This window comes from Aethalodelphis obliquidens, unplaced genomic scaffold, assembly GCF_003676395.1.
Source record: "Aethalodelphis obliquidens isolate GAN/ISIS:26980383/991018 unplaced genomic scaffold, ASM367639v1 scaffold7, whole genome shotgun sequence".
Taxonomy (NCBI): domain Eukaryota; kingdom Metazoa; phylum Chordata; class Mammalia; order Artiodactyla; family Delphinidae; genus Aethalodelphis; species Aethalodelphis obliquidens.
This window is the reverse complement of record NW_020837951.1, coordinates 10,487,282-10,506,868: the sequence shown is the minus strand read 5'-3', so window position 1 is coordinate 10,506,868 and position 19,587 is coordinate 10,487,282. Positions and strand designations below refer to the sequence as shown.

The 19,587-nt window shown below is 37.9% G+C and overlaps 1 protein-coding gene and 1 long non-coding RNA gene across 5 annotated transcripts in view; one reads left to right on the top strand and one right to left on the bottom strand.

The window, feature by feature from the left end:
- NR6A1 (nuclear receptor subfamily 6 group A member 1) overlaps positions 1–19,587 on the bottom strand; it is a 205,780-nt gene that overhangs the window by 149,052 nt on the left and 37,141 nt on the right. The gene's annotated exons all lie outside the window — the stretch shown is intronic.
- LOC113619713 (uncharacterized) overlaps positions 1–19,587 on the top strand; it is a 52,462-nt gene that overhangs the window by 30,499 nt on the left and 2,376 nt on the right. Inside the window, exon 3 of one of the 3 annotated variants that reach the window (XR_003432503.1) lies at positions 18,285–18,337. This is a non-coding gene — a long non-coding RNA (uncharacterized LOC113619713). Of the gene's footprint in view, positions 1–15; positions 3,335–8,164; positions 9,186–18,284; positions 18,338–19,587 lie in introns of those variants that run through there. The other 2 variants (XR_003432504.1, XR_003432505.1) reach the window with 2 other exon arrangements.

Genomic DNA, 19,587 nt, shown 5'->3' with positions numbered 1-19,587 from the left:
TTTTTTAACCCCTAGACTTCTGCACTGAGTACATACATCTCTTGGCCAAACTCACTGAAAAGATCCAATGCGTGCCTTAAATTTGCTTGATGATAAAAACTAAACTTAAGGATTTAAAGCAAACTGAAGGAATGAAGATAACGAAGGCCTTTATTGCCCTGAAAATTAACTGTCTCAAACACAATGGGAAACACCCCTACGTCACTTTAGAAACCTTTCACTCTTCTCTAGTTTTGCAAGTCTACGAAAAGCATTCTTTTTAGAATGCCATGAATTTAAGAAATCGTATTTTGTAAACATCTAATGGTTTGGGGGAGCAGAGGTCAGTATTTTTTTAAAGCCTGACTATTATCAAAATGGAATAAGACATTGACTTCTCTTCATATTATCAGGCCAAGGAGAAGATCATTTAAAATAAACCCATTAAAGAGTTTTTAAAATACCACACAGTAACAGTTGCTTGATGTTTTGTTGTCGATTGTATACAATTTACTGTCATAATACTGAGGACTCAACAAAGCTGGCTAACTGAAGTGTTTTGACAGAGGGTGAGATAATTAAACTGATGTAGAACGTAAACAGTTTATATCCAAACCAAATTCTCAGTGGCTGATTTTTTTTTTAATGTGTACCATTTGGCTGTTTAAAAATGAATTTGAGAACAGTCAACTTTTAATATTTAAACTTAAAGCAAATGGTAATAACTATCCTGGATTAAAGATTAACCTCAATTCAGCCAGCAGTTCTATAAGCACTTTTTCTACGGAGTATGCCTGGATCCCTCCCATTATAAACCCTATATTCTGAAAAATTCCATGTAATTAATTCATTTTCCAGATTTTTCATCAAGGACATTCAACAGGCAATAAAAAATAACCAGTATGTCTACAATGCACTGATACCATTTCTGCCAGAAGCTAAGACACCTGACATTTTAGTTACTCTCTGTGATCTTACTAAAGAGAAATGCAGGCTTTCTATTAGGTGGTAGAGTTCTTATTTTTTGCTTTTTCAATATGGAAAATAGACTACCCCTGAACCTCTGTGGTAACTTGGTGATCCAGGATCTCAGCTAGAGAGATCACCAATTATAAAGGTCAATTTTTTTTATCTTCTTCTATGAAACATTTCACCTACTATTATTACAGGCAAATAAGAAGAGGATGTTTACTTGTTTGACTTAGATCTCACTGAAGGTCCTGCCCCCAGATACACAACAGTAAGTTTTGTGGTGGTCAACGGAGGAGGCAGTACAATCAGTGAGTTTTTGCTATCATAAAGTCCAGTATTCAAGGTCTAGCTTGCAACCTTGGCTCCTGGCTATGTAACTTTGGGCAAATCACTTAAGACTCAGTTTTCTCATGAGGTCAAAGTACGTTGAGAATTTAAGGAGATAAAAATATATAAATCCCAGTATACAGTAAGTCCTCAATATATGTTAATTTCTTTCTTATCCTTGCCCTTTAATAATTAAAGTACTACTATAAAATGGGATATCTGATATTTTCAGAATTACAAAATAATACTATTCAAAGCTCTTTTCTCAGATATCCATTTGAGTCTGCTTATATATAAATAACTGCAGCCTCACAATCCTGAAGTTTGTTAGCTCTGCGCTGTACACAAAGTGATTTCTTAAATACAACTTCAAACCCGGAAAAGAATGTGAGACGCTCCATCAGCAGTGGTCTCTCAGGATCACTGGCTCCTGAAACATGGGTGCAGGCTGAAGAAGGGCTGCCAGGGCCAGGACCCAGTCTTCAGAGGACTCCAAGGAACATTCAACGCTGTCGGTGAGTTTGGGATTTGAAAAAACCACCGACCGTTGACTGTACCTTGGGGTCCTTATAGACAACACTATATTTCCTGAAGCAAAGGAGCATGCTGTGCCTTCACATATCACATTAGATCACCAAAATCAGTCCCGCTCCCCATCCCCCAGAGGTGGTCCAGTTAATTTTTTAAAAGCTCCCCTCTATTTCTCTTGCCCATTGTTCCTTGCTTTTTGTTGTGTTTTCGACAAACAAGTGTTTCATTTCAACAAGATAAGGAAAGCTCCATGATAATACCTAACGTTTTTAAATGTCTCCTAGAAATAGGCCATTCTGGAGAGAAACTGGATGTAGCAAGAAGAGATTTATTAAAAACATTTTGGAGTATTTCATTTTGGAGTAAAATCCAGTTAAGTATTTTACAGCCATTTCTCCCATGTCCCCTCAAAACCTTTAATTAGGGACAAGGGGAGGATTTAATAAGCAAAAATAGCACAGACCTGTCCAATGTCTGCACAGTTCTTAACACATTCTACCTCCAATTACAGTTAAGGTAGTTAAGTTCTGACAGCCCCATTAGAATATGAGCTGTTTGAAAACAGCAACTGCCTCACCATTTCCATCCACACATAAGCTGATTTCCATGTTCGTTAAATTCAAGTAAAAAGTCACGTCTGGAGTCAGAAGGATCTGGGATGAATCTTGGCTCAGAACTCCCTAACTAGCTGTGTGACCCTGAGCAAGTGTCCGAGTCTCAGCTTTCTCATGTATAAAATGGGGGATAATAAGTATCCCTACCTCATAGAGTTTTGAGATTCAATAAGATAATATATAAAGTGCTTTGTACCATTCCTAGCACACAAAAATGCTCAATAAATGTAAGCTATTATTATTTAACCCAAAGCATAATCTGTGCTAATTTACTTTCAAAGGCACTCGTAATTCTCAGTTCAAAACAGTGAGAAAGAAATAGGGTCCTCAGCTCGTGTTTATACCTACCAGTATGCAAGCACTGCCTGTGTAGTCACAGAGCTACCCGTTAGCTTTTCCAAGAGCTCCTTCCCTTCCCTGAACCATAGTTTCTCCATCTTTAAGAATCTCCCAGCTCTACTGTCAATGTTATCTATAATTGTGTGGATCCTCAACGGCTGGTTACTAAGAGAGATGCCAGAACCAGACCTCAAAAATCCAGCGTGGAAAAGCAGAGCCAGGAGTTGGGACAGGCCAGGGCAACTTCACCAACTTGAAACACTGATGGCTGCACTCAACATTCATTGCTGTCGGTGGGTTTGAGTCTGAGTCAACTCACTGATCAATGAATGCAAACTGCGGACCAAACAACCCAAGGGAAGCAAAATCGTGTGTAGAGAATCACCCAAGTGTATCAGCTACTGTGCTGGGTGGGAGCTGCTGCTGTCTCCAATGTACTGGCTAAAGGCTTTGGTTCTAATACAGAGTAAGCCCTCTAAATTCCTAATACTTTTCTTCGCCCCCCTCCCTTTATTTTTTTAAAAAAACGATGTTTTAGAATTAAGGGAATATTTTATAGAAAGAATAAACATCATACCATATTTTAAAAAACAATGTTTTCATAATTTTTAAATTTAAAAGAATCACATGCTCATTATTTAAAATTCAAATAAGAAATAAATAAAAACTGAAAATCCCTTTCCTCATCATCTACAATCATTTCCTCAATGGAAATCACCTATAACTATAATAAATCAGTTTAATAACTTGTTTAAAATAATAAATACAATTATAACAAACTATTTATTGTATTATCTATCATTAAAAGGATAAATATCATAAGTAAACTAAATATTTATTTTATTTCCTTGAAGACCTTTATCCATGAACATATAAACAGATACATACCACAACTTTGTGGTTTTTTGGAGGGTGGCTTAAAACAAAAACTACCTCATTTTATTTATTTTTATTTTTTATTTTTTTGGCTGCACCGCATGCCTTGCAGAATTCTCAGTTCCCTGACCAGGGGTTGAACCCAGGCCACGGCAGTGAAAGCCCAGAATCCTAACCACTAGGCCAGCAGGGAACTCCCCAAAACTACCTCATTTTATACTTACTCCCACACAATCTTCTTTTTCACTCAGATATACATTACGGATAGCCTTCCACAACAATCTTGTTATAGTTATATTAACTATACAGTTATATGCCTTAGTATGAACACCCTGGTTATTATTGTTCAAATATATTTAAATATTCTCTTTTGACCAAAACTATAAGGTCCATTCATTCTGACCTTTGCAACTCCCATCCCTCAATTAAGAGAAAAAAACAAGTGAGATGGGAGATTCACTTCATTTCTCTTAGCAAAAATCAAAATGTAGTATCAACTCTCTGAAACCTTTAAAATAAGATAAGCCACTAAATCTTTCATGATAATGACAGGAAAACAAATGCATTGATCATGAATAATTTATCATACACATAAGTCTGAGATAGAAAGAGATTCTCATAGCAAAAGTCAAATTAAATAAGGCAGCAGCAGAAGAGGCTTGTCAACTTAGCCTTCTGAAAATTTTTTTCTCAGAGGTAGGAAGGAAGGTGACGTGCCCGTGAAGTGAGACAAGAACTAAAAAGACAAATCAAAGTCAAAAGAAAAATGCAAAAAATGATGAGAATTGGGACTTCCCTGGTGACGCAGTGGTTAAGAATCCACCTGACAATGCAGGGGACACAGGTTCAAGCCCTGGTCCAGGAAGATCCCACATGCCACAGAGCAACTAAGCCCATGCGCCACAACTACTGAGCCCACGTGCCAGAACTACTGAATCCCGCATGCCTGGAGCCCGTGCTCCGCAACAAGAGAAGCCACCGCAATGAGAAGCCTGCACACCGCAACAAAGAGTAGCCCCCACTCTCTGCAACTACAGAAAGCCTGTGCACAGCAACAAAGACCCAACGCTGGCATGCATGCATGCATGCATAAATTTATTTATTTAAAAAAAAGATGAGAATTCAGGAAAAATATGGGGTTCAGGCCAGTGTTTCCCAAACCTGGTTGTACATCAGAATCATCTAGAGTTGCTTTTAAAAATGCAGGGTTCCTGAGTTCTACCCCAGATCACAAGTAGGGCCCTACAATCTGTATTTTATTATATAACAAGTTCACCAGGTATTTAGAGCCACCGGAGGCTGGTTTGAAGCAAAGCCAAGCCCACCAACTTAACACTGGATTCTGACCACCACACTTCATGTCATCCACTTCGCAACTATTGCCCAAACTTCTGTGCCACCATCTGATACTGCCACTAGTCTTCTGAGTACAGAAAACTATAGCCATACTTATGTTGCTATTGAGTAACTCTCTTCAGACTGAATAAAACTTTGCACCATGTTGTGGCAGCCAAACAAATCAAATTGTATCTGATGTTTTATAGAAACAGATGCACTTTAGTTTATGTTCTCTCAAAAACTAAAACCTACCTAAAGAACCTAATGAATGGGACCCTCCCTGGTGGTCCAGTGGTTAAGAATCTGACTTCCAACACAGGGGACACAGCTTCGACCCCTGGTCAGGGAATTAAGATCCCACATGCTGCAAGGCAACTAATCCCGCGCGCCACAACTACTGAGCCTGCATGCCATGACTAGAGAGCCTGTATGGTGCAACTACTGAGTCCTCATGCCACAACTAGACAGCCCACGTGCCGCAACTACTGAGCCCATGCTCTGGAGCCCGCGCGCCACAACAAAAAATTCCACATGCCGCAACGAGGATCCCACATGCTGCAACTAAGACCCGACGCAGCCAAAGTAAATAAAATAAATTTTAAAAAAAAGAAAGAAAGCAGCCATTAGAGTTTCTTTAAAAATAAAGAACCTAATGAATGAACAAGGTTAAATTCAGATGACTGTCCCACCCAAGAAGTCTTTACAGAAATCAAAAACTTTTCTTTCTTTCATACTGGTGGACACATAGGAGGTAATTCACATATCGCTGTTTGTCAGGACGTCATGCATCCTATAGGTATTTACTTTCAACCACCAATTATTTCCAAATTTCTGAAAACATTAGAAAAGAATGTCTGACAGGGCTTCCCTGGTGGCGCAGTGGTTAAGAATCTGCCTGTCGATGCAGGGGACATGGGTTCGAGCCCTGGTCCGGGAAGATCCCACATGCCGCAGAGCAACTAAGCCCGTGCACCACAACTACTGAGCCTGCACTCTGGAGTCCATGAGCCACAACTGCTGAAGCCCGTGCGCCTAGAGCCCATGCTCTGCAACAAGAGAGGACACCGCAGTGAGAAGCCCGCGCACTGCAACGAGGAGTGTCCCCCACTCACCACAACTGGAGAAAGCCTGCGCGCAGCAACAAAGACCCAACGCAGCCAAAAAAATAAATAGAAAGAATGTCCGACATGTTCTTTGAAAAATGTACAACTGAACAAGCATGCCATTTATTTACCCAGACAATCAGTAGTCTCTATATATGCCAATGAAAAAATTACATATTTTAGCCACCAAAATCCTCTATAGTTTCTATTGGATAAAACTAAGTGCTACAGGAAGGGAGAACTTATGTGAGTTTGAGGGTGTTTCCTGCAGATGGGACTTGTAAATAAATACCTGCACAGAGAAAATATGTGGCATGTATAGTGGACAAGAGCAGAATAGTTCAGAGATTATGTTTGGGCGCACTGAAAAAGTAAATGACGGACGGTCTTGTGAGCCAGGCAGAAAAGTTTAGAATTAGTGCAACAGGAAGCCACTTTAAGTGGTTAGCTCTGCAAGGAGATAACGAAAGCAAGACTTTGGGAAGATTCACCAAGCAGATGAAGTAGGAGGAAGGGAGGAGAGATCTGAGACAAAAAGAAATAGAAATCTGTTGCACAAAAGAGCTAAGCTAAAAGGGAGGCAGCAGGAATAGACAGAATGAAAAGGATATCTCAAAAAGGCATTTTAGCTTTTGGTTTTGGTTGCCTTTTGTTTTTCAAATAGATTTGGGGGGGGGGGGGTACTACATAGTTACTGAAAAATTGATACAAAAGAGAAAACTAAAGTCCACCAGTTGCCCCCGCCGCTCGCATCATTCTGTTCAGTGTATTATTCTTCCAGATATTTCAGAGATATTTAAAATATTAATATATGTATTTATATTTAGAGAAAATATCACAAATTACACATAATTTTCCGTAACGCTTTTTTCACTTAAAACATTGCGGTCATCTTTCCAGGTCAAAGGATTAGAGCCATCTTGTAACTGGCTCAAACAGAAAAGATACTGACGAAGTTCAAACAGACTGGAAGCAAAAATGTTAACAGTTGCAATCTCCAAGTTGTAGGATTAAAGGTGATTTTTAAGTTTATCATTTACAACTCATCTATGTCTTAGAAGCGTTTGGCAATAAATATGAACTATTTCAACAATTAAGAAAAATTATTTAAATGCCTTTTCTTAAAAAGCAAAGATTTCTTTTAGATGCAAGATATACCTACGTTTGACTGAAAAGCATATGGAAGAATCCACAGAGGGAAAGGAAGAAATGACGGACTATTTTTATTAAGAAAGGGTACCTGTAGAAAGCACAGCTGCAGGGACAGTGGAAAGTAAAGGGCTCCAGGTCCATGGTTGAAGTGGTCACTTTGGAGGGCAGACACATCGGCCTCAGAGAGTGAAAATTACAAAGCAAATTCCAGCCTACTTCTGTTCTCCTCTCAGGCTATATCTCAATAGGATCCAACTGGGTGATCCCAAATCTTGCAAGGGGCCTGCCATGGAATAGACATTCCATAAATGGTTGCCAAATGAATTCCCTTATGTTTTATGACACAATTATGTTTATAACTTATGAAACTCCTTGAAGTAAGCATAGGATACCTTCAAACCATCTGTGCCATGAAGTACAGTTCCAACGCAGGTATAATTTTAATATCTACCAGATATCAGGACAAAGCTATCTTGATTATACTTGCTATAGAACCCCTGAATTTACACTCTAGCCCAACTTCCCCTCCTACTCTTCAGACTAACTAAATCTACTGAAAACTACATGCACAATCCATCAAAATCACATGCCCCTTTCTCTTCTCTTCCCAGTACAGTGGGTCCTCCGTATCCAAGATGTGGAGGACCAAAGATACTGCACCATTTTATATAAGGGATTTGAGCATCCTCGGATTCTGGTGTCCAAGGAGGATCCTGGAATCAATTCCTGTGGATACCAAGGGACGACTGTAAAGAGCTGAGGCAAAACAGTAGAGTAAAAAAGAAATAAGTGGTTTGGGATAGTATGCAGTTAGAAAACCTGAATTTAATTCCAATTTCTGCCATGGTTATGTGTTCTTGGACAAGTGAGTCACCTCTTAAGCCTTAATTCTCCATGAAAGAGAGACTAAGTACACCTCTCCTATCTTCACAGGATTGTTGTGAGGCCTCAGAGAGAGCACAGTGAAAAAATGTGCTGCAAACAGCACACAGCAGTACAGCCCAATGCATCCTGGCCTTTGACGGTACTACTCCATGGCTTATCCTCACTTTTAGTAGATAAGATTCCCTCACTCCCCAAACTCTCACCTACTTGTCAACCAGAAGCACGTATTTGCAAGATGTCTAGCTGAGGTTATTAATCTATAACCTGGGGCTGAATGCAGGCATTTTTCTGTGTATACGTGTCACCAGCATAGACAGTCCATCAGAGCCACAATCTATTTATTTAGGTCTTTGTAAACTTCTCTCAGAAATATTTTAGTTTTTAGTGTACAAATCTTACACTTCTTTTGTTAAATTTATTCCTAAGTATTTTATTATTTTGATGCAATCGTGAATGGAATTGTTTTCTCACTTTCATTTTTGGACCATTGCTAGCTATAAAAATACAGCTGATTTTTGTATATTGATCTGGTATCCTGTGACCTTGCTAAACTCAATTAGTTCTACTTGTTTTGTGGGTTTTTTGTGAATTATTTAGGATTATATATAGGATTATGTCACCTATGAATAAAAACAGTTTTAAGACATCCAATTTAGATGCCTTCCCCACTAACCCTCACATTACTGTACTAGCTAGAACCTCCAGTGAATGTTGAAAAGAAGTAGTAAGAGCACATTCTTACCTACCTTATTCCCAATCTTAGAGGAAAGGTACTTATATTTACCCAATTAAGTATTATGTTAGCTTTAGGCTCTTCATGGATGTTCCTTGGTCAAACTGCGGAAGTTACCTTCTATTCCTAGCTTGTTGGGAGATTTTGATCATGAATAGGTATTGAATTTTGTCAAATGTTTTTCCTGTGTCTACTCAGATGATCATGTGGGGCTTTTTAACCTTTATTTTATTAGACTTATTTTATGGCCCAGAATACTCTTAGAGACTGTTCTATGCGTACTTGAAAAGAATGTATATTCTGCATGGAGTATTCAATAAACATGAGCTATGGTAAGTTGGTTGATTACTTCTCAATTTGTTATAAGCCTATGGTTGTTGTTGATAGTTTTATTCAGCTTTACAGTTGCTTTTTGGGGACAGGCTGTGTTGACCTTCTCACTCACTCATGCCAGAAATGAATCTCCTCCTCAGGTATGTTTTTACAAACCTCGTAAGTGATAAAATCCTAATCTTGGTGAAACCAAACAGCTAGTCTGAATTCCAGTCTATTTTCCTGAAATTAGACCCAAATACCATAACAAACTGCTCAAATACAACTCAAACCCAAAATACACTTAGGAGGAAAAACTTCCTGAGGAAGGCAGAGGAATAAATTCACTCTGGAATATTGGAATGATTTTCAAATCCCAAAGGCAACAATACGAAAACTTGAATATCAAAGATTTATCTTCAGTTTCCACTACCAAAAGCCCTAACTGTTGGAGTCACTAGTATCTTCTGTGTGTGTATACAATCTGAACCAGCCCCAGAGCCAATCATGGCTAGGGCGAGAGTACCTGGACAGCCTCAGATCTTGTCACCAGGTAGGTACTCAAATAGGTGTTATGCAGTGAAGTACACTGAGGGCTACAAGCGGCCCTGGCCACTTCAATTAAGCCATCAGCTCGCTTATAACTCCCAGCCAATAACTGAGTGGTTTGAAAGTATCTTTTCTACTTGCCAAACTTCAAGCATTACCTAATGCCTGGATTTTCACTGCAGTTGCCAGATCCCCATCCTTTCCCACCCCAGGGCTAGCAAATAATTCCTAATCAACCATGCCCCTGAATTTGCCCTACCTTTGCACTATCCCTCAAATACCGGACTTAATGGGGAGTTTCTACAATCTCCATGCTACCTGTTTCCTGACTGAAACTATCATACCAGAAAATTTGTCTGCTCTATTAATATTCTCCTTAGAATGCACCTGCAGCTTCTACTGGATAGTCCGTGGCCATAGCCCCAGGTAAATGGATATCTGGACACCAAGCTGGGTTTATCCTCTTTCCTGAGTATTTAAGATTTGAACACAAATGCTTCAGTTAGTCTGTGTTGAGCATGGCTGCTGGAAAGACATGACAAGGCAGGGCAAATCAGGGGCAGCCATCTTCCATCATGGACACAGAAGCAAAGAGTATCAGTCTGAACAAGAAGAGAAATATGAAACAGAAGCACCAGAGAAGCAGAGATAAGCCTCCACAGAGAGATGGGAAAGAAATCCTGGTCTTGCTCCTTCATGAAATCCAACTGAATGCTCCCTCCTTGGGCCCCAAGAGAAACCCTGTATTTTCCACCAATGTCCCCATTTTAAACTAGCTTAAGGAGAGTGTCTTTCTTACAATTTAACTACTTAAGTCAACACCTCTGGTTTTCCTCCCTTGCTACCAGTCTATATTTCCCAGGCACCAGCACTGTTCACACACTTTCGTGTGTTACTTCGCCATAATACAGCTCCCTGTGTTCAACTCATGTTTTTCTGACTATGCCAAGTTTCTTTACAAACCTCTAAGACTAGATCATATTCTCAAAGCTCTAAAGTTTTCTTTGGCTATGATGAACAGGGGAATGAAAGGCAGTGTGGTCTTAACCTTTTAGCCTTAGCTTCTCATCTGGGAACTACCACCTACTACATAGAGTTGTGATGGGGATCATATAAGGTGAGAATAAAGTGCTTAGCACGGCATCTGACATATGGCAAGCCCCACTAAAGGTAGCTCTTTTCTATAATACCTTGATTAAACTTGTACATACTGAACAATAGGTAAAAATCATATCACTAATATTTAGGATCTAAATGGCACCAAGTATATCAAGAAAACTAATCAAGAGTAATTCCTGCCGGGCAGCAATCTTTTTACATGACAGCACTACATCACTAACATGTGAGCAGCCGTATCAACTCTCAATCAACATCTATTTCTTCCAAACTTGTTTCTAGCCCCACTGTACTTTTGAAGCTTTTCAAATTACCCTGTTATCTTTCATCTGCATTTGTAGGATCATTTCCACTAATTTACCAATGTTGCTTTTGAGGTTTGTTTGCTCGGTGATATTTTTATCCAAGGTATTTCAAAAGAGAAAACAAAGGTCAGAGGTTGAAACTGACTGGTCAGACTTAACTTATAAAACTTAAGAGAATATATTTTTGGTAAAAGATAATTAAGGGTCAAAATTATCATGACTATTAGGAAAGGATGACTAAGGTATTTTAATTTTAAGTTTTTGTCTAACAAAACCTCTCACAAAGAGAGAGAGAGACAGAGAGAAACAAAGGGACAGGGTTAGATTTCACAATTAAGATTATCTTGATGAAAATGATGTTTAGGGCCTGGCTTTTATTGCATCTTAGTTATGTTGAAAAATTTCTGGACAGCTGAGATGCTAAATAATGCACACACCAAAAAACATCAACAAAAATCCCAGCACAAAATCATTACATAAAGGATTTTACTTCCTTCTTGATTACCCTTCAACATAAGGAAAAACAATTCCTAGAAGACTCATTTGTTGTTAGACTCACGTAACAAATAATTCTGTCAATAAGACTGATCACATGAGTAGTAATTCTATCAACAGTATTGGAGCCATTATCATAAACATCTGCGCATACATAGTGAAGACACACATTCACACACAATGGTGAGATTTTGCTTTAAGTCACAGAAGACATATATTTTTTCTATTTCACACCTAGCTCCAAAGGCCCATTGCACTGAGCCTTCTTCTAGCTAGCCTGTGGCTGTTTTCTACCTTCTCCTCCTCCTTCCCAACCTTTTAGCCCCATGATTCTCAAGGTATGAATTTAAAGGATCCTCATGGTATATTAATCCAACTTTCATCCATCTTATGAGCGACTGATGTTCAGTTCATTTCTACTTATGAATAAAGGCTATAAGTAACTTGTTAATGGACTGTCAATAAAATTTGGTGTTTATAAACTAAAAGTAACAAGAGACTCTTTAGCATTCTACTAATAAGCCTGGTTGCCACAAAATGGATGGCAATGGTGCAAAGATCCTACTGCAAACACACACAGAAAATCAACTGGAAATCTTGCAGTTCTCTGAACTCCATTATCATTGTTGAGGGAATTAGTGGTAGTTTTCAATTACTGTTATTCTTGCTTTTTAATCTTATGGCTCATTCAGCATCGTTTTCAAATTAGTTTGATACATGCTGTGTATGATAGTACACCAACAGTATCCTTATTTTAAAATTTTCTAGTACTGTAATTAGACTTTGACATGTATATGCCATGTTTCAAATATGAACCAGACCTCAATTGCTAATGCACATTTATCATCCTCCCTCCAAATTTATTTGCACGTCATAGTCCATTGTCAATGAATTTTCAACTGGAAAGCAGGAAAAGGAAAGTTAAGTAGATAATGGGGTCCTGCCTAAGTGAGCTGTGTTTCTAACCTACTTAAGTCACTGAGGTCAAAAAAGTTGGCATCCATTGCCATAATCAAGCAAGCTGCAACAGGCTGCCAGGTCACTCTGCTTCCAGCCTAGTTGTCCTCCCAAACCTTTTCTCTTCATAACTACTTCAGGGAGCATTAGAAACTCACCCCACCCATCATCTTTTAATTTTCACAGCCTGAGAATTCTACTCATGGCTTCTTAGAATCTTACATCCCCTTAAACGACCTTCTTCCTTCACTACTACCTTAAACAAATCCTCATTCAGGAAAATTTCTGTTCTCTCAATTTCCATTTTTATAAGGGAAACCCACACCTTCGACTATAACATTCATAAAAACTCTTCTTCACGCTCAAGGAAAGAAGTCTCAGACCCAAGGGACAACAGGGAGCTATTAATGCCTCTTTTTGCAGTCTCCCTGGAAGTAGATTGTCAGCTCTTGGATATAAAAGCACATCCTTCTTGCCCCGACTCCCCAAACTCAGATCTCTTTGCATTAACGGTCAGCTCTATCACCTTTCCCCTCCATCCCCCAATATTCAAAAAAAAAAAAAAAAAAAGCAACTGGATAGCCACTGAATAAGCCAAGATTTTGAAGTATGAGAGGCAATGGAAGGAAGGCAGCAGAATGGATTCCCATATAATATTAATTAGAGTTTCCAAACATGCTCTTAGAATGAGCTAAAGGCTCACTCCATCTCTCATATCTTGAGGGCTAGCAGTATTACTTTTCAGAAAATCTTGCTTTTCTGTTCCGTTTAATTATGAGTTTTACAAGCATTGTTTTCCGTTTTTCGGTCTGATTCCTTGCTCTTGGCTCTTCAGTTAGGGCCTGTTGCCACCTAGTGGACTAAGTGGGAATAAATGCCAATACATCATCACAGCTTCTCACCACTGTGCTCTCAGAAGAGACCACTAGATGGAGACTTCAAATTTGAAGCAGAAGGAGAGTGCCTAAACCTATCTAGAAAACCAGATAGTTGGTATAAGACTACACAAAAAACTAATAAAAACTCACACAAATAAAAGCAAACGTGTGACACTGAGGTTAAGGATATAGGCTTTGACTCTTTTGAACAAAATCACAAAAATCTACAATAAATACTACCAAGTTGAATTACCAAGACTCCACGTTCCCAATGCAGAGGGCCCAGTTTCGATCCCTGGGCAGGGAACTAAATCCCACATGCATGCTGCAACTAAGAGTTCACATGCCGCAACTAAGGAGCCCACCTGCCACACCTAAGACCCAGTGCAACCAAATAAATAAATAAATATTTTTTAAAATCTACAGTTTTTGAAACATACATAACTTAAAACAAAACAAAAACAACAATGTGGCATAAAGACAGACATATAGACAAAAGAAACAGAACAGCAAGCCCTGAAATAAGCCCTCACCTATATGGTCAATGACTGTCAATAAGGTTGCCAAGACTATTCAATGAGGAAAGGACCATATTTTCAACAAACAGTGATGGCAAAAGTGAATATCCACATGCAGAAGGATGCATGTGAATGTCATCTTATACCATACTATACAAAAAATAACTCAAAATAGATCAAAGACCTAAATATAAGACATAAAACTTTTAGAGGAAAACAAAGGGGGAAAAGCTTCCTGGCATTGGATTTGGCAATGATTTCTTGGCTATGACACCAAAGGCACAGACAACAAAAAAAATAAGTAAACTGTACTACATCAAAATTTAAAACATCTGTATATGAAAGGACACAACAGTGAAAAGGCAACCATAAATTGGGAGAAAATATTTGCAAATCATATATCTGATAAGGGGTAATATCCATAATATATAAAGAAATCTTAGAACTAAAGAAACAAAATAACAACAAAAAAAAACCTGATTAAAAGATGGACAAAAGACTTAAATAGGTACTTCTCCAAAGATGATATACAAATGGCCAATAAGTACATGAAAATAGGTTCAACAGCATTAATCATTAGGAAAATACAAATCAAAACCACAGTGAGATACTATTGGGTGTGTGTGATACTATCAAAAACACAGAAAATAGGAGGATGCAGAAAAATCAGAACCCCTGTACACTGCTGCATGGGACTGTAAAATGATACAGCCACTGTGGAAAACAGTATGGTGGTTCCTCAAAAAATTAAAAATAGAATTACCATATGATCCAGCAATTCCAGTTCTGGCTATATACCCAAAAGAACTGAAAATAGGGACTTGAAAAACTATTTGTACACTCAATATTCATAGCAGCATTATTCACAACGTTCACAATAGCTAAAAGCTATAAGCAACCAAAGTATCCATCAACAGATGTATGGATAGACAAAATGTGGTATATAACAAACAATGGAGTATTAGTCTGTCTCAAAAAGGAAGGAAATTGTGACACGCTACAACATGGATCAACCTTGAAAACAGTATGCTAAGTGAAAGAAGTCAGCCACAAAGGGACAAATACAGCATGACTCCACTTATATGAGATACCTAGATTAGCCAAATTCATAGAGACAGAAAGTAGAATGGTGGGTGCCGGAGTCTGGAGAATGGGGAAATACTGTTAATGGTTACAGGTTCATTTTTGCAAGATACGAAGAGTTCTATGGATGGATGGTGGTGATGGTTTCATAACAATACTAGTGTGGTACTTAACGGCACTAAACCGTACACTTAAAAATGGTTAAGATAATAAATGTTTTGGTCTGTATATTTCACCACAATTTTTTAAAATAAATAGTAAGAAAAAAACTATAGCTAACATCATACACTTGATAGTGAAATATTGAACTCTTTCCCTCTAAGATCAAAAACAAGAATGTCATCCTTGGGCTTCCCTGGTGGCGCAGTGGCTAAGAATCTGCCTGCCAATGCAGGGGACACGGGTTTGAGCCCTGGTCCGGGAAGATCCCACATGCTGCAGAGCAACTAAGCCCGTGCGCCACAACTACTGAGCCTGCACTCTAGAGCCCGTGAGCCACAACTACTGAGCCCACGTGCCACGACTACTGAGGCCCGCGTGCCTAGAGCCCGTGCTCCGCAACAAGAGAAGCCACCGCAATGAGAAGCCTGCACACCGCAACAAAGAGTAGCCCCTGCTCGCCACAACTAGAGAAAGACCGCGCACAGCAACAAAGACCCAACACAGCCAAAATTAAATAAATTAAAAAAATAAACTTATAAATAATAAATTTTAAAAATTAAAAAAAAAAAGAATGTCATCCTCAACATTTTTATCTACTGTTGGACTGCAAATCTTAGCCAATGCCATAAGGTAAGAAAACTAAAAGTCATAAACATTAAAAAGGAAGAAGTAAAATTGTCTTTATTCATAGCGGTACACATAAAAAGTCCCAAAGAATTTATTTTTAAAAGTTACTAGAACTAGTAAACAAATGTAACAATGTCGTATAATACAATCACAATATACAAAAATCAACGGCATTTCTATATACTAGCAACAAACAATTGGAAAATAAAATTTTAAAATAATACCATTTACTACAGCATTAAAAAAACATACTACTTAAGGATAAATTTAAAGAAAGCTGCACAAGATCTCAACACTAATCTTTCAAAAACATCACGGAGAAAAAATAAAGTTCTAAATAAGTGGGAAAATATACTGCATTCATAGATTAGAAGACTCAATTCTAAAATGACAACTCTACCCAAATTGATAAAATCAATGAAATCCAATCAAATCCCAGCAGGCTTTCACTTAAAAAAAAAAATTTTTTTTTTTTGGATGAGCTGATTCTAAAATGTAAAACGAAATTAAAACAAAACCAAACCAAACCCTAGAATAGCCAAAACAGCTAAAACAACTTTGAAAAGGAAGAATGGAGTTGAAGAACTAACACCATCCGATTTCAAGATTTACTATACAACTATAGTATTCAAAACATTGTGCTATTAGTGAACACATAAGTAGGTTAATGGAAGAAAACAGAGTCTACAAGTAGATCATACATATAAGATCAAATTATTTTTCAGCAAGTGCATCAAAAATTTAATGAGGAAAGTCTTGTCAACAAATAGTGCTGAAACAAATAAATATTCATATAAAAAGACTTTGATTCCTATCTTACACCATACAAAAAAAATTAACTTGAATAAAGCTAAACCATAAAGTTTCTAGTAGAAAACATAGAATAATACCTTTGCAACCTCAGGTTAGGCCAAGATTTCTTAGGGAGGATACAGAAAGAATTAATCATAAAAGAAAAAATTAATAAATAGAACTTCATAAAAATGTAAAACTTCTGTTAATCAAAAATCATGTCAATAAAGTAGAAGAGAAAGCCACAGGTGGGGAGAAAATATTCACAACATACATATGTGATGAAGGACTTGTATCATAATAAAAAATACCCACAACTCAATAATAGGACAAAGAACACAATTTTTTTTAATTATCAAAAGACTTTGAATAGACACTTCTAAAAGACAAAATATGAATGGCCAATAAGGGTATGAAAAGATAATCAATATAAATAGTCATCAGGGAAATGCAAATTAAAACCACATCGGTCCCATTACCTGCGCACTAGAATAACTAAAATTTAAAAATTGACAACACCAAACACTTACAAGGATGTCGAACTATTAGAAATCATACTACTGGAATTGTAAAATGTACCATTTGGAAAACTGGCAATTTCATAAAAAGTTTAACATACATCTACCATCTGACCCAACAATTCCTAGATACGTTCAGAGACATTAAAATATATCCACAAAAACCTTGTACAAGAATTTTCATAGCTGCTTTATCATAATAGTACAAAACTAGAAATAGCCCGGGTATCAACAGATGAATAGATCAACTATGATACAGTCAATTGAATACTACTCAGTAATAAAAAAAAATGAATTACTAACACCTGCAACAACATGGATGAGTCTCAAACATTATGCTGAAAAACACTAGACACAATAAAGCACCTGTTGTATGATTCCATCTATAAGACATGTCAGAACAAACTAATCTATCATGACAGAAATCCGAAGTTATTGCTTCTTGGGGCAGAATAGTGGGATCAACTGAGAAAAAGCATAAGGGAATTTTCTGAAGGGATGGCACTGTTCTGTATCTTGATGAAACATGAATTACAAGGGTACATGCATTTGTGAAAACTGCTTGAACGTTACACTTAATATCTATGTGTTTCACTGTACGTAAATCATACCACTTTTTTTTTTTTTGGCTCCATTAGCATACAGTAAATGCTCATTAAATATTAGCCCAAAAAGTTAGAAACCCTTCATCATCTATTTCAGCAACGAAGAAACATGCAGTAACAGCTAGAGCAGCTAAATACTTGGCAATTCACATATACTATCTAACTTATTTTTAAAAACAACCCCTAATAGAGATTATTACTGTTTTATGGATGAAGAAACTGACCTTCACAGGTTGCCTATGGTCACTTAGCAAGGACTGGCAAAAGCCAAGATGCAAACTGTCATGTTCTTTCCACTGCACCACACCGTGTCCATTAGGGTCACTTTCAGCAACATGACCTGCAACTGCCAGGACAGCACAATTCATACGAGAAGCTTACTTAAGGCTCCCTACATTCTTGATAGCAGGGTAAAAAGGAGGCCAATTCTGATAGCTTGATTAGTGAATGGAGGCAGGGCTGCAAGCAGAAGCCTGAAAATGCTGCTCTAAGCTTTTATCCTCTTTTTTGGCTTCAAGATGGTTCCTGATACTCGAGGATACAGGTTCCTATTCCTCAGAGCAATTTCAAGGTAAGAGAATTGTGAATGTAAAATCTATCATCTAAATGGGAAGCTGTAGCCTGGGTGACTCAATTTGACAGAATAGCTTGGAAGCTTGGCAGCTGAAATGAGAGCCACAGATTTTTTAAAAAATATATATCTCATTTCTTAATACAAGAGCCTTGTTAAAAAAAAATTAAGGGGTAAAACCTGGTGGTCCAGTAGTTAGGACTCTGCACCTCCACTGCCGGGGGCCCAGGTTCAGTCCGTGGTCAGGGAACTAAGATCCCACAAGCTGCAGTGTGGCCAATAAATTAATTTATAAAAATTAAAACAGAAATAGTGAGTTACTCTGTGATACCACCTGCCCAAAGATATCACTGTTAACTGTTCAGTGTATCTTCTTCCAGACTAAAATTTACCTTCTCCTTAATGATTCTATAGTATTCCATTACATGGATAACTACAAACCATTTTAGTCCCCTATTAAACTTTTGAGCTGTTCCTTTTTTGCTATTATAAATGCTGAAAAGAGTATCTGAGAATATACATTTTGCACACCTTTCATTTCTTATAGGATAAATACCCAGATGTACTAACTGCTAAATCTGCAAATTTAAATTTAAAAATTTTTAATTTTAAACTGCTAAATCTGCAAGAATAAACCCGAACATTTTTAGTGTTGACAGATATTGTTAGATTATACTCACAGACTTCCCATTTTCCCACACCTTCATCTGCACTGTCAATTATCATTTTTTAATGTAGGAACTGCAAACTCAAATGCCTAGAGAAGACTGGAAGGAAACATAAATGGATGAAGGAAGCCATGTGGGTTTGTGACAAACCTGAGTGTGCATGCTCATTTAAAGAGGGCAGCCACACATATATACAATGGAATATTACTCAGCCATAAAAAGAAACGAAATTGAGCTATTTGTAAGGAGGTGGACAGACCTAGAGTCTGTCATACAGAGTGAAGTAAGTCAGAAAGAGAAAGACAAATACCGTATGCTAACACATATATATGGAATTTAAGAAAAAACAATGTCATGAAGAACCTAGGGGTAAGACAGGAATAAAGACACAGACCTACTAGAGAACGGGCTTGAGGATATGGGGAGGGGGAAGGGTGAGCTGTGACAGGGCGAGAGAGAGGCATGGACATATATACACTACCAAACGTAAGGTAGATAGCTAGTGGGAAGCAGCCGCATGGCACAGGGATATCGGCTCAGTGCTTTGTGACCGCCTGGAAGGGTGGGAGGGAGGGAGACGCA